Raw genomic sequence first — 13178 nt, forward strand, 5'->3', positions numbered from 1 at the left:
ACACACACACACACACACACACACACACATATATATATATATATATATATATATATATATATATATATACACGTATGTTAGGTTACTTAACATTACTCCTAATAAATATGAATTTGAATATTTTCTTACCTCTATTCCTTGTGTGTGTGTGTGTGTGCAGCAGGATGCAAAGTGAGCGTGGTGTATACACCATAAAATACTGCAGATATGAATCAGAACTTCTTCATCTAGCGACAGCGCCACAGTATTCAAAATTTGCTATAAGACCAATATTTGTCGAACTGATTTGAATGTTGAAAGTTAGTATGTTTAAAGCGTGTATTCGCATGGAATACCCTATAACAACAGACATAGTTAGTATGTATACATATATGACATACTTTTGCAAACAACGTACTATATGTAAAAAATCAATATATTTTTCAGCCGAGTTGACCACGTTTCGCTGAAATTCATCGAATGATACCCGTCTGAACTTCCGTGTATAAAGCTATGTAGTGTCTCAAATACCACCAGTCAGGTTGGGATGTCTTTGATCTTATGAGTGTGAATGATTTTGTTTTGAAATACTCGTAAAGTTATATGTGAAGAACAGTGGGTCTCAGTTAAATGCAATGTCTTTCCCTCATGAGTCGGAATGTACCTATGATTGAAACACACAGATGACGAAAAGACATTGCAAACCTGTCATACAATTAAAATTATGTACCTAAGATTGAAGAATGTACATTGTTTTTAATCATAGCTACATCATTTCAATCGTATTTCAGAAAACATTCCGACTCATGAGGAAAAGATATTGCATTTAACTCACACACTGTACCTTACATATAACTGCACGAATGTTTCAAAGCAAAATCTGTTATATGCATTTGATCAAAAACAACACATCCTCATCTTAATCGAGACTAGAGGCATTTGAGGCACTGTACGTAATCTTATAGATACATATATAAATACACACATACATGCATACATACATAGAAGTTTATCATTTAAGTGTGTATAAGCATGTCTAGATATGCAAGTATCTGCATGAGAACACATACATAAAACAAAGCGTAAAAATCTGCGCATATATATACATGCATGCAAAAATACCCTGTCGTTCATGTTGAAATTCCAATGAAGGAACCTTGATCTAGGTTAGAAACCGGTTCTTTCTCTATTGACACGAAATCGCGATATAAAACTGAATAATGACATACATACATATATATAAATGTGTGTATATATATATATGTGTGCGTGTGTGTGTGTGTGTGTGTATGTATGTATTTATGTATGTATGTATGCATTTATAGTTCTGAGTCAGTGTGATCACAGATTAAATACATTATGTTACTGTAATGTTACTTAAGCTTCGAGGATGTTTAGATAGGTTGCCATTAAGTTTTATACAGATTTACCTCATGTTGTTTTAAGAATGTTGTTAATATAAGGTAACATTGGAAGGGAGTTATATGTATTCTAATGTCAATAAGAATGTTAAGGGACGATTAGTCAGTTGCATCGACTCCAGTGATCAGCCGAGGCTTATTTCATCGGTTTGAGAGGATGAAAGAAAAAATCCACCTCGGCGTAATTTGAGCTCTAAATACAAAGACATTCGAAATGTCATAAAGCATTTTTCTAGAGTGCCAACGATTTTGCAAGCTCACTGCTTTAGCATAAATGTAAAATGATCGTTTAATTAAACATATTATTTTACTAGCAGCTTTACTGTATTTGATATTACCAACATCATATATCCGAACCACAAAACAAAATATAGAAAACTATATACATGATACCAAAACTGGAAAACGAACATGTCACTAAACCTGGAAAACTTGTAGATTATGACAATTATAATTCTTTTTAAATCCAACTAATCACCATCGTTTGCAACGCGCAAAAATCGCAAAACACTATACACAATCTCTATTGCATCAAACCACGTATTATAGATTACAAATGATAACATAGATTAAGATCAGATTTATATGTTTTAATTTGTATTGTATTAGGTAATATTTCCTGAAAATGTGAAGATTATTCATGTTATAATGAAATAATATGTTAAATTTGCATATGTTGTAGAGGTCGACAATTGCACAAATTCCTACAAAACAATTTGCCCCGAAGCTGAAAAACTCCATCCCATACGTAACCCAGACACGGATTACTGCGAGTAAATATATTATGTTATTGATCTTACATTCATTGTTACATGGAATATTTACATGTTTATATTTTTAATTATACAACCAACTGTTAATTACTGTTGATAATTACATTGGTTTGTTGTAGTGTATTGGATTCAATCAGAAACAGAAATTGATTGTTGCTAAAATACATCGATCTAAAAATTGATGCATATCGACACCAATATGACTAGTCAACGTTTAATCAATTAATAATTATTTGCTTAATTTCATATATTGACAAAAGTTTACAAATGTGCAATTTTCATACATAAAATGTTATACTTTATAAAACTAATGCAAACTTCTCATCATTTAAAACGTACTTCTCAGAAGTTTGTTATTCATACGCACACGTATACGATCAATAAGCATTTTTCGTATTTTTTTATTCTAATTATTCACTTTTAAACATAATTTCCTGCGAAATGCACCAGGATTGTTAAAATTCAATCTTCATAGCCAGATTCAGCTTGAAAATTATAGTATATCACTTGGTAAGAAATGCCTATCTAGGAAATATATGAATTACATTCAGTGGCAGCATGATTTCAGCATGTGAACAAAATAAGTATTACAAGATATTTAAAACTGGTACTCAGTTTCTGAAGCCTAACGAAATTAATCTCAATACATAAATAATCGAAAACGTTGCCAAATTTTCATTTGTCTAAACTGCATTTCTTTTCTGATTTTTATATTCTAGTCGTTTGCGCATATATGAAACGTGTGCTACTACAAAGAAAGACAAATGCAAACAGCATTTCAACGAACTCTTTCTGGCAATGTGTGTAGGTAAGATGCTTTTTTTCTAAATTTTGTTTTTCATAATGTCAGAAATGACGCAACCTGTAAAATAGTAGATGTGATCTACCACTTATCCTATTCATTTGTCTTTTATGCTTTGCAGATGGATAGAAACATTTAAACTTTTTATTGTCTAATAATTAAACAAATATATTTTAATGATGGTGACGATGAGATCACTAAATGGACTGGATGGGAATCCAGTGATAGGATCAAAGATAGCTTTTGATTTTTCTTAAGCACATGCAATCTACGAAATTTTTGTTACCAGCTGTGTTAGTTTTGGTGATGGTCTTGTTGTTGACTGCTGTCTGATTTGTCAGTTGAAGGGAATGATTCGTCAATAAATAGATCTATGTAAATATCTATCATTCTAAATAAATGAAGCACAGAAACACGATTTTCTTGTTTAGTCCCATGTATGCCTCATCTTGACATATGGCCTAAGAACTTGTAGTTCTGATTTGTGCAGCCATAAAGGATGTATGATGAGTGATGTAACTGGCATACCGGTTTCTTCACGAGCTTCTGGCGATGCTTTTTTAAGTTCATGGAACTTCGTTTGCTTATGATTTATAAAATTGGGTTGGTAGGGCATACCTTTGTAATATTGATTTCTGGAAACTACAAATAAAATACATTTTGATATCGACTGTTATGAATTTAGAATGGACGAGCGGTTTGCTATTGAATGCTTCATATTTGAAAGCCAACGAAATGTTCAGGGGTTGCTATTGTAGCAGAAATGGTAGAGTAGGTTTCTGATGTCATTTTCTGATATAAGTGGCGTAGCTTTCATTTCATAATGTTTATGATCATGAAATTATTAACCAAACTATTTGGAAATATCAGTATGCGTAATAGCAGCCTCACTATATATTATTATTAGCAATATTCTGACGACTGTAGATAACATACTTTACCAGATACTTTTCCGAAAGAGAACCCTACACTTACACACAGATAACATACTGAGAAAGCTTAAGATCTGAACCATCCACGTAGACATTCATTTTGGAACAGTATACATCAATGAAGAAACTAAAAACATATACTTTATAAAAGAGTTGTTGGGAATGAAAATAAATCATATTAAATCTAATGTATTATTAATTTTTTTTTTAATTTTCAACTACATGAAACAAGATATAACCCAGAAAATGGTTAGTATTTGAATAACTATCAACATTAATATTATCTAATTTACAATCTAGCTCCCATCAGTTGGAGTGCATAAAATCGCACAATTACATAAATAATATCCATTCCATCGGCAAACGCCGGATTATAGATTGCAACAAATAACGTGGACTCAGACAGAAGCAAAGTTTTAAGTTATGGTCTATCATGTAATCTTTCGTCCTTATGATATGAATTTTTTAATAATTAAAGACTGAAAGCGTTAAAATTATAGTTCATGAAGAACAACCTGACTGCATGGAAAGATACAGATCAACTTGCTTCAAGGCTTTCAGCAATCTTCCTGAAGTGAATCCAGATATAAACTACTGCAAGTACGTATATTCGGTTACTATCTCTATCATTATTTGACATTTCCACAGATTCTGTTACCATATATCACTGGGTGCCAGAATTTGTGGAAATGGGTAATTGCTAAAGGTGCTGCTCATTCAGACACAATCTGGAACCACATTCCTGCACGCACACATACACACATACACACACACACACATACATACAATAAATTCATGCATACATACATGTATGCATATATATGTGTGTGTGTGTGTGTGTGTGTGTGTGTGTGTGTGTGTGTGTGTGTGTGTGTGTGTGTGTGTGTGTGTGTGTGTGTGTGTGTGTGTGTGTGTGTGTGTGTGTGTGTGTGGGTGTGTGGGTGTGTGCGTGCGTGTGTGTATGTGTGTGTGTATGTGTGTGTGTGTATACGTGTGTGTGTGCGTGTGTAGGCATGCTTGAGTGTCAAGTTTCAACGAACTCTTGACTCCGATTTGATACTTTAGAACAATTCAAAGTACGGACTCATAAAAGCTGCTGTCCAATTATTAAAACAAGTAAAAGAATAAAAGATTAAAATATACAACGGTATTATCAACAGTTAATTTCTAATCATTCTTATTTTAGTACATGACTAGAAATAATTTATTGAAGTGGATGAGGGTACCGTGACTGATTGGTACAAATCATACCGACCTAAAGACGCTGAGTAACAACCACATTCGGATTTGAACGTTTAGCATATTACCGAGTGTAAAACCGATTTCTAATATATGAGCATGTATATAAATATATATCTCCTGCGTCTCACTACGAATTATTTTATAAATCCCGGCCATATGAAAGGATAATTACGCATTGCAGTTATTTGGCGTCGCGATGAATACAATATTTATATTGTCAATTATTTGAAACTGGTACAAATTATATCAATCCACAAAAGATTGTAATTCAATAAATCATTAAACTGAAAGATTGCCACCTATATTCATATTATCTTTTGTTTTGAATAATTTTTCAATATATATATAAATAATTTTTCAGTATATTTTTATCTTCCAGACGCCTTCCCAAATTATATGAATGTGCTAAGTTAGAGGAAAACAAGCATTGCATGACTTCTTTTAGAATACTTTCCGCAAGGCACTGCGAAGGTAAGGTTGCTATGCAGCATGAATATAAATCAATCATTAAAATGATAAATGAAATAATGCAACATTATCAATATATTTATCAAAACACTCTATGACGCAGAAGACAAAGATCTAGAATCGCGACATACGCACAAACTAAATAGACTGTCTTTTTTCCGCCAGATTTCTGCATGGAGTGACTGTGTGGTAAGTAGCTTGCTTACCAACCGCATGGTTCCGGGTTCAGTCCCACTGCGTGGCACCTTGGACAAAGTATCTTCTACTATAGTCTCGGGCCGACCAAAGCATTGTGAGTGGATTTGGTAGAGGGAAACTGAAAGAAGCCCATCGTATATATGTATATATATGAGTGTGTGTGTGTGTGTGTGTGTGTGTGTGTGTGTGTATGTGTGTGTGTGTTGTATGTCAGTGTTTGTCTCCTCAACATCGCTTAACAACCGATGCTGGTGTGTTTACATCCCCGTAACTTAGCGGTTCGGCAATAAGAGTCCGATAGAATAAGCACTAGGCTTAAAAAGAATAAGTCCTGTGGTCGATTTGCTCGACTAAAAGGCGGTGCTCCAAATGACTGAAACAAGTAAAAGGGTAAAAGAGTAATGCAATAAAGAATTCCTGAAACACTGAGATATGAAAATAGAAAACTATTATTCCCAACATGAAGGCAATATGTGATATACCTGTATCTTGAAATATTCATAATACTAAACACAACACTAATAGGTTGGAAATAGACAGTAATATATTTATAACTTTTTACTTTAGTTCTAACTGAAATAATACTTTCATTTGCAACACACGAAATCATATTTTGTAGTTATATTATTTTTTCATCATCAAACCACGTTATATAGATTACAAATAACAATATGGATTATGACCAGATTTAAATGCTTTTATATATATTTCATCATAATATTTTCTCAATACGAAAGGAAATGTCAAAATCTGTTGCAGTGGAAGATCTTTGCTCAAATTTCACTGAATCAAAATGTCCGCAAGCTAAAAAAGATTATCCCATAGCTAATCCAGATTTGAATTACTGCAAGTACGTGTATTTTCTTACTACTCTTACAACTATTTTTACATTTAATATTAATTAACTGACATATATTTGTAATAATGCACACATACCATCAACCATTAATTACTAATATTTTTTTACATTGATAGGGGCGGCACGCTGTCACAGAGCCGTTAAGCACGCCGGTAAAATGTTTAGCTACATTTCGTCTATCTTCACTTTCTGAGTTCAAATTTCACGAAGGTAGACTTTGCCTTTCATCGATAAAATTATAACAAATTGAGCGCTGGATTCGGTGTAATCGACGTAACTCCTCCGCTGAAATTTCCAGACTTGTACCCAAATTTGAAATCAAAATTTCTTACATTGGTACTAATTAATACATTGTTAGTTGGAATGTTACATTCAGTAGGAAAGAGTATTTCGATTAGTGCTAATTACGTTGACCTACAATGGTGCATATTAACGACAATATGACTTGAACAGTTTTTGGCAGACCAGTAGGTACAGTGTGCGATGGGTAAATTGTCGCAATTTTATATTGTTAATTTTGCGCATGCACATTATTTGTTTTTGATTTTGTCGTCTACAGTGTGTAGCAGGGTTAGTTGTGAGAAAAACAGCACCATGAGGCAATTCACTGTGCTAGGAATTTGAAAACGACATGCTATACTGCTTGGCATTCGAACCGGAAGCTCCACTACGAATATTTACCAATATGAACATGTACCGAGAGTGATACAAATCGAACATCTAGGTAACATCATGGTGTTTGGAGTAATCACTAGTGATGGCGACGTTATGCCTCGACTCATCTTCCCACACAGCCTCAAACTCAACGTGGAGGCCTACATCAAGTGCCTGGTGAAGATAACGCTGCCCTGGGTCAAGCGGGTGACTGCTGGAAGGCCCTATGTCTGGCAACAGGAGTCTGCATCATGCCAAACAAGCAGAACCCAGTTATGGCTGTTAGACAATTTCTCTGACCACACCACCCCTAAAACTTGACCACCTAACCCTCTAGACTGCAACCCCTTTGATTATTATGTGTGGAGCGCAGTTGAACGAGAGACCAACAAAACTCCTTGTAATACCAATGATAAACTGAAGGCAAGGATTACGGCAGCATTCACCAAATTAAACAAGTGGCTCGCCCAGAAGAGTTGCAGGAGATTCCGAAGTCGTCTGGAAGCGGTAGTAGAAGCCAATGACGATTTTACTGAATACATTTACTCTCTTTTATTTCAAGATATGTTTATGTTATTTTGGTAAGTATATCTGTTAGAATGAGATGTCAGTGTTATTTTCATTTTTGCGTAATTTAGACGACTATTTATTCACCGCACTTTGTATATAAGTAATACTAAGTATGGCACAAGTTCACAAATATGCACTCAAGACGGATCGAGAGACCGAAACATGTCAGTCTTTAAGAATATGTCATGCTTTAGGAAACCTATAGTAATGTTTGATCATCACAAGACACATGCTATTTAGAATTCGTTGTTTATTATTAAACCTTTATTATCTTTTCTTCAAATGACTGCGTAAAACTTCATTTTGCTACAATCTACCATACGAAATGCACCAATATTTAATCTTTATTGCCAAATGTTAGAAATCAGTTTGTAAAATTTATATCTTCATTTGCGTTTTACTACCCTGGAAATATAAAAATTACATACAATGGTAACGTGATATCAGTATGTAACGAAGATAAAATTTTAGTTTCAAACGTTTAGCACAAGGCAAATAATTTCTGGGGAAGGAGGGAGGGAGCCAGTGACAGGAAGCCAGTGCTCAGCCGGTACCTATCTAATCGACCCCGAAAAGCTGAAGAACAAAGACCACTGAGGCGTAAATTGAACTCAGAATGTAATGAGCAAGTCCAAATAGCACTACGTTATTTGACCGGTGTGCTAGCGATTCCGTCAGTTTGCCACCTTGCAGTACACATAAATATTGCAAGATATTTGAAGCTGATACAGAGTTTATTACGTTAATAATCGAAAATATTCTCCATTATATTATAACTTACCTTTTTCTGAAATGAATTTCTCAGATTTATCTTGATTTTGCAGACGCCTTGAGAAATACAAAAGTTGTGCTAAAGATACCAATGAGAAGTGCTGGGATTTCTACAACGGAATCTTTGTTGATAATTGTCCAAGTAAGACATACTTTATTCACGCATATTGGCAGAAACGGTGCATTTGCAAACTAAATTCGAAACATATTACATTTTATAAGTTACGTTATTAACATAAAGCCTGAAACGGATAAAGTTGATCACATTGACTCCAGTGCTCAGCTGATACTTTACTTTACTGACTCCGAAAGGAGGAGGAAAAGTGAAGTTGACCACAGCGGAATTTGAATTTAGAACGTAAAGACGGATGGAATGCTACTAACGATTTCTCCAGCTTACCAGTACGGACATAATAATAATTATTTCAGGCATTTGTTCGACTAATTGAAATAGCTCCCATGAAAACACATAGTTCCCCATGTACGCAAGCTTATGTAAATAATTCATCCATTTTAGCCACAAACTGTATATTACAGATCTCAACAGATAACTTAGAACGAGTATTTTCTTTAAAAATCTAACCGAAAAATATCCATGAAGAATTATGAACAAGCTCACAAAATTTATTTCAGAAAACATCTTCGTCAAGATTAAACCATGTAATATAGCCTATAACCACTAATGGTGGGTGAGACCAAAATTAATCGATTTAATTTCTGTTGAGTCATTTAATAATTCAAAAGGATTGATTAGAAAATCAATGGATATGTCAAATTTGTATGTATTGCAGATAATGACACATGTATAAACGAGTTCCAAAACATGTGTCCCAATGCGGAACGGAATTATCCTAAGCGTATTCCAGACACGCATTTTTGCAAGTACGTATGTTTTCTTACTACTCTTACTATTATTACTATATCTAAAATGTACATGTTTTTTCAATTATACATTGGTATATTCAAATATTTAGGAATAATATTTCTTACGGCACAAGACAAGAAATGCTTACTTGAAATATACTAGATTAAATAAGGAGCATATATTAATCGGTGTCAACTGCTTCGATTTTAAGAATGATGCATATCCACGACAATATATTTTGAGTCAAAATGTGCAGTTAGTCCAATGGTTCTTGAATGATGCACGTTGGTTTTCATTTTCTAAATGTATTGGAATTCTATAGAAAACCTCAAGTAATGTTTAATCTTTATCTAAAACGAGTGTACTAGCAGAGAACATGTGGGCATAAAAGTGTTAACTGAACTTGGAAATGAGCACACTCCTTTCAATACTGACACTTCCTATGATAAACATTCTTCTGTGGAACTTCCTATATTTACTCCAGATACAATAATATACGTTTGATTAACGGAGGGAATCGAAGCACAGGTATACGACGGAGATGCAGAATTTTCTGCTATATACCTCATATTTTTCAAATGTTTTAATTCTAACATCTTAAAATTTAAAGCAAAATCAATACGTACGGTTCTGTAGTAAAGAATTAACTTCTCGACACATTGTTCAGGGTTCAGTCCCACTGCGTGGCACCATGGTCAAGTGTTGTCCACTATAGCACTATGTCAACCGAAGCTTTGTTAGTGGATGCGATAGACGGTAACTGAAAAAATGTCCGTTGTATATATGTGTGTGTGTGTGCGTGTGTGTGTATGCTGAAAAATAGATACATACATACAAACATGCATACTTACATAAGAGTGCGTGTGTAAATATATTTATGTGTTTGTCCTCGTATTTGTTTGTCCCCTCCCACCACCACCACTTGATAGCTGGTATTTGTATGTTTACGTCCCCGTAACTAAGCGGCTCGGTAAAAAGAAATCGTTAGACTAAGTACTAGGCTTAAAAAATAAGTACTAGGGTCGATTCATTTGACTAAAACCAATCAATCGATGCCACAGCATTTTCGCGGCCCAAATGCAAATATTGATAAGAAATATTTTATCGCATAATATATTTAAAAAATGATAAAATTTGCCCAATTTCACTAATTTTCAAATTTCAATATGTCTTCATATCTTTGTGAATCCCGTTATTTGTAAATTTGGAATAGTCGTCATATTTTGATAAAAGTAGTGATTTCTTATAAGCAAAAAAATGTTCTATATTTTGAGGGACTCAGTGCATCAAGCAGGTTCTAAATATTAAAAGTATAATCTAATAATTTTTAGTTTATTTATCTATTTTTTTATTTTTATAGAATAGTGTTAGCCAGCAAAATTTTGCCTTTTAGGCGCTCCAGGTTCATAAACAATGTAGCATGTAAACATTCGTATAAAAATTACAACCTCAGTATTCTTTATATTTGAATGTTTTATGTAGTGTCACCAAGAATATACCCCAACACAATAATTTGATAAAATTTGATTCACAATCATCGGGTAAGTGTAGACTATTGCTATCAGACCCACGCTAAATCGGAATACAGTGTTTTCGATAAGTTAAAACTTAAATATTTAGTTAATTGAAATTAGAACGTGTTTAGTTAATTGAAATTAGAACATATTTTAAACAGACATTAGTGGCCTAATTTATGCCCTCTAAACGCGGTAGACTATCCTATTTTCCCCCAAGAAGATATTCTTACTCTCTTCCCTAATTCCTTAATTTTTCATCAGATTTGCAGCCCGAAACATTTTTTCTGAAGAACAATCCTGATATCTATAGAACTTAAAACAATCAAAATATTTGAAAATAAAGACAAGGGATTGCAAAATATATTCTCATTTACGTCTCTACTAAAAGAAAAAAAAATAAACGTATCATGAATTATAAACTCAAATATACTTGCTTCTAACAAGAGAAATATTAAAATTTGAAATGATTCAAATTTTTTTGGAAATAGTATAATCATAATTCTAAATTAAATTTGAATCCATATAGTGCTTCATTTTAAGACACAAAGGTGACAATAAACACTGTAAAAAGAGGAATAACTAATTTGTTTTTTTAATTTTTTAAATATCATTGGCAATTTTTTATCACCCACAAGAATGAATATGTAAATTTATATGAATATTCAATTGAAAAATCATCTTTTTTCATAAATATAACAGGTGTTCCGAATTTGTATAGATTTCCTGATTAGCATTATATATACATATATACTGTTCAATTATATTCGGGTAGAAAACTAGTAGCATGTTGTGTAAAGCTCGTCCACAAATTTTAGCTACCATATGTCAACAACACTAGTGATGCATATGCTATTATAATTACTTCAGGAATTTTTTGGTATCCATAGAGTTTATATCAATAGATCAGAGGCTGAAAATAGAATTCATGAGATTCTTTATTCAAATTCGCTACAATTACTTTCATTCATCCTGCAGATTTGATTCAAGACAATTAATTGTACAGTATCTCACCTGTGAGGTAAATGTGCGGGATGAATCGCAAAAGTTGTAGTGGATATGAATAAAAAATCGCGTGGATATCACTTTCTGATGTATGGATATATGTTGTGAGCGGTAGGATGAAATTGATATGATACGTGCGTTTATAGTAGTTTACAAATCCATATATTGGCATATATACTGGGAGCGGTAGTTAAAGAAAAAAATCAAATACAGAGAATAAATGGGAAGGTCAGAATAGCCTTTGAATGAAAAGCGCTCTAAAGGTTGAGTACTTCGTTGGTTTCTCATGCGTACCATTCTTGCCAATGTATCGAGAATTTGGTGGATGTATGGTTCCTGTCTTTGGACTTGGTACACACCCACACACATACATATGTATATATATACATGCATACAAATACACACATACACATGCACACACACATACACACACATACACACACATATCCCCGTGAACACACGCATAGATTGTCTGCGGAAATTAATAACAGACATCATTGATTATGAACTGTCCTGCGCACTTACAAGACAACCCCTTTCCAGGAGGTGCGGAGGTGAGCTCTGAAAAATATTTGTCCTTTCTATTAACTAACGAAACATTTATCAACAAATTATCCGAAAGGATTGCACATGCATGCATGTCAAGAAATCCACATTCACCTACAACAGTAGGAACATCTCACTACTATCACAATCATAAATAGCGTAAATTGATTATCACAAGCCAGTAATAAACATCAAACACTGTACACCCAGATATGTCTGTTTATTTGTATAGATGCGTATGGATCTATATGTGCGTATGTGTATGCGTATGTGTATGCATATGCATGTGAATATCTATCTATATATATATATAAATTCAAAAAGGGATAAAACTCTTTTACAGGAATTTTATCAAGAAGCCAGTGTGTAAAAAAATTCGTAAGGGAAATTTCTATTCCCAAGAATATAATTATTCGTTTATATTTATATAAAGGGCATTATTACAGAAGAATAACAACGCCACACAGTGGACTTCTCAAAATAACCACATTTAGTACCTAATGCGAGGAAAAACAACCAACAGAAGCCTAGCTACTTTCTTTTAAATAAACTTATATATATATATATATATATATATAT

At 33.4% G+C, this 13178-nt stretch overlaps 1 long non-coding RNA gene across 1 annotated transcript in view; it reads left to right on the forward strand.

The window, feature by feature from the left end:
- LOC128248084 (uncharacterized) overlaps positions 1-2977 on the forward strand; it is a 6107-nt gene extending 3130 nt beyond the window's left edge. Inside the window, exons 2-3 of the long non-coding RNA XR_008264333.1 lie at positions 2083-2173; positions 2893-2977. This is a non-coding gene — a long non-coding RNA (uncharacterized LOC128248084). The remainder of the gene's footprint in view (positions 1-2082; positions 2174-2892) is intronic.
- Positions 2978-13178: the final 10201 nt, after the last annotated feature.

Source organism: Octopus bimaculoides, chromosome 6 (genome assembly GCF_001194135.2).
Source record: "Octopus bimaculoides isolate UCB-OBI-ISO-001 chromosome 6, ASM119413v2, whole genome shotgun sequence".
NCBI classification, from domain to species: domain Eukaryota; kingdom Metazoa; phylum Mollusca; class Cephalopoda; order Octopoda; family Octopodidae; genus Octopus; species Octopus bimaculoides.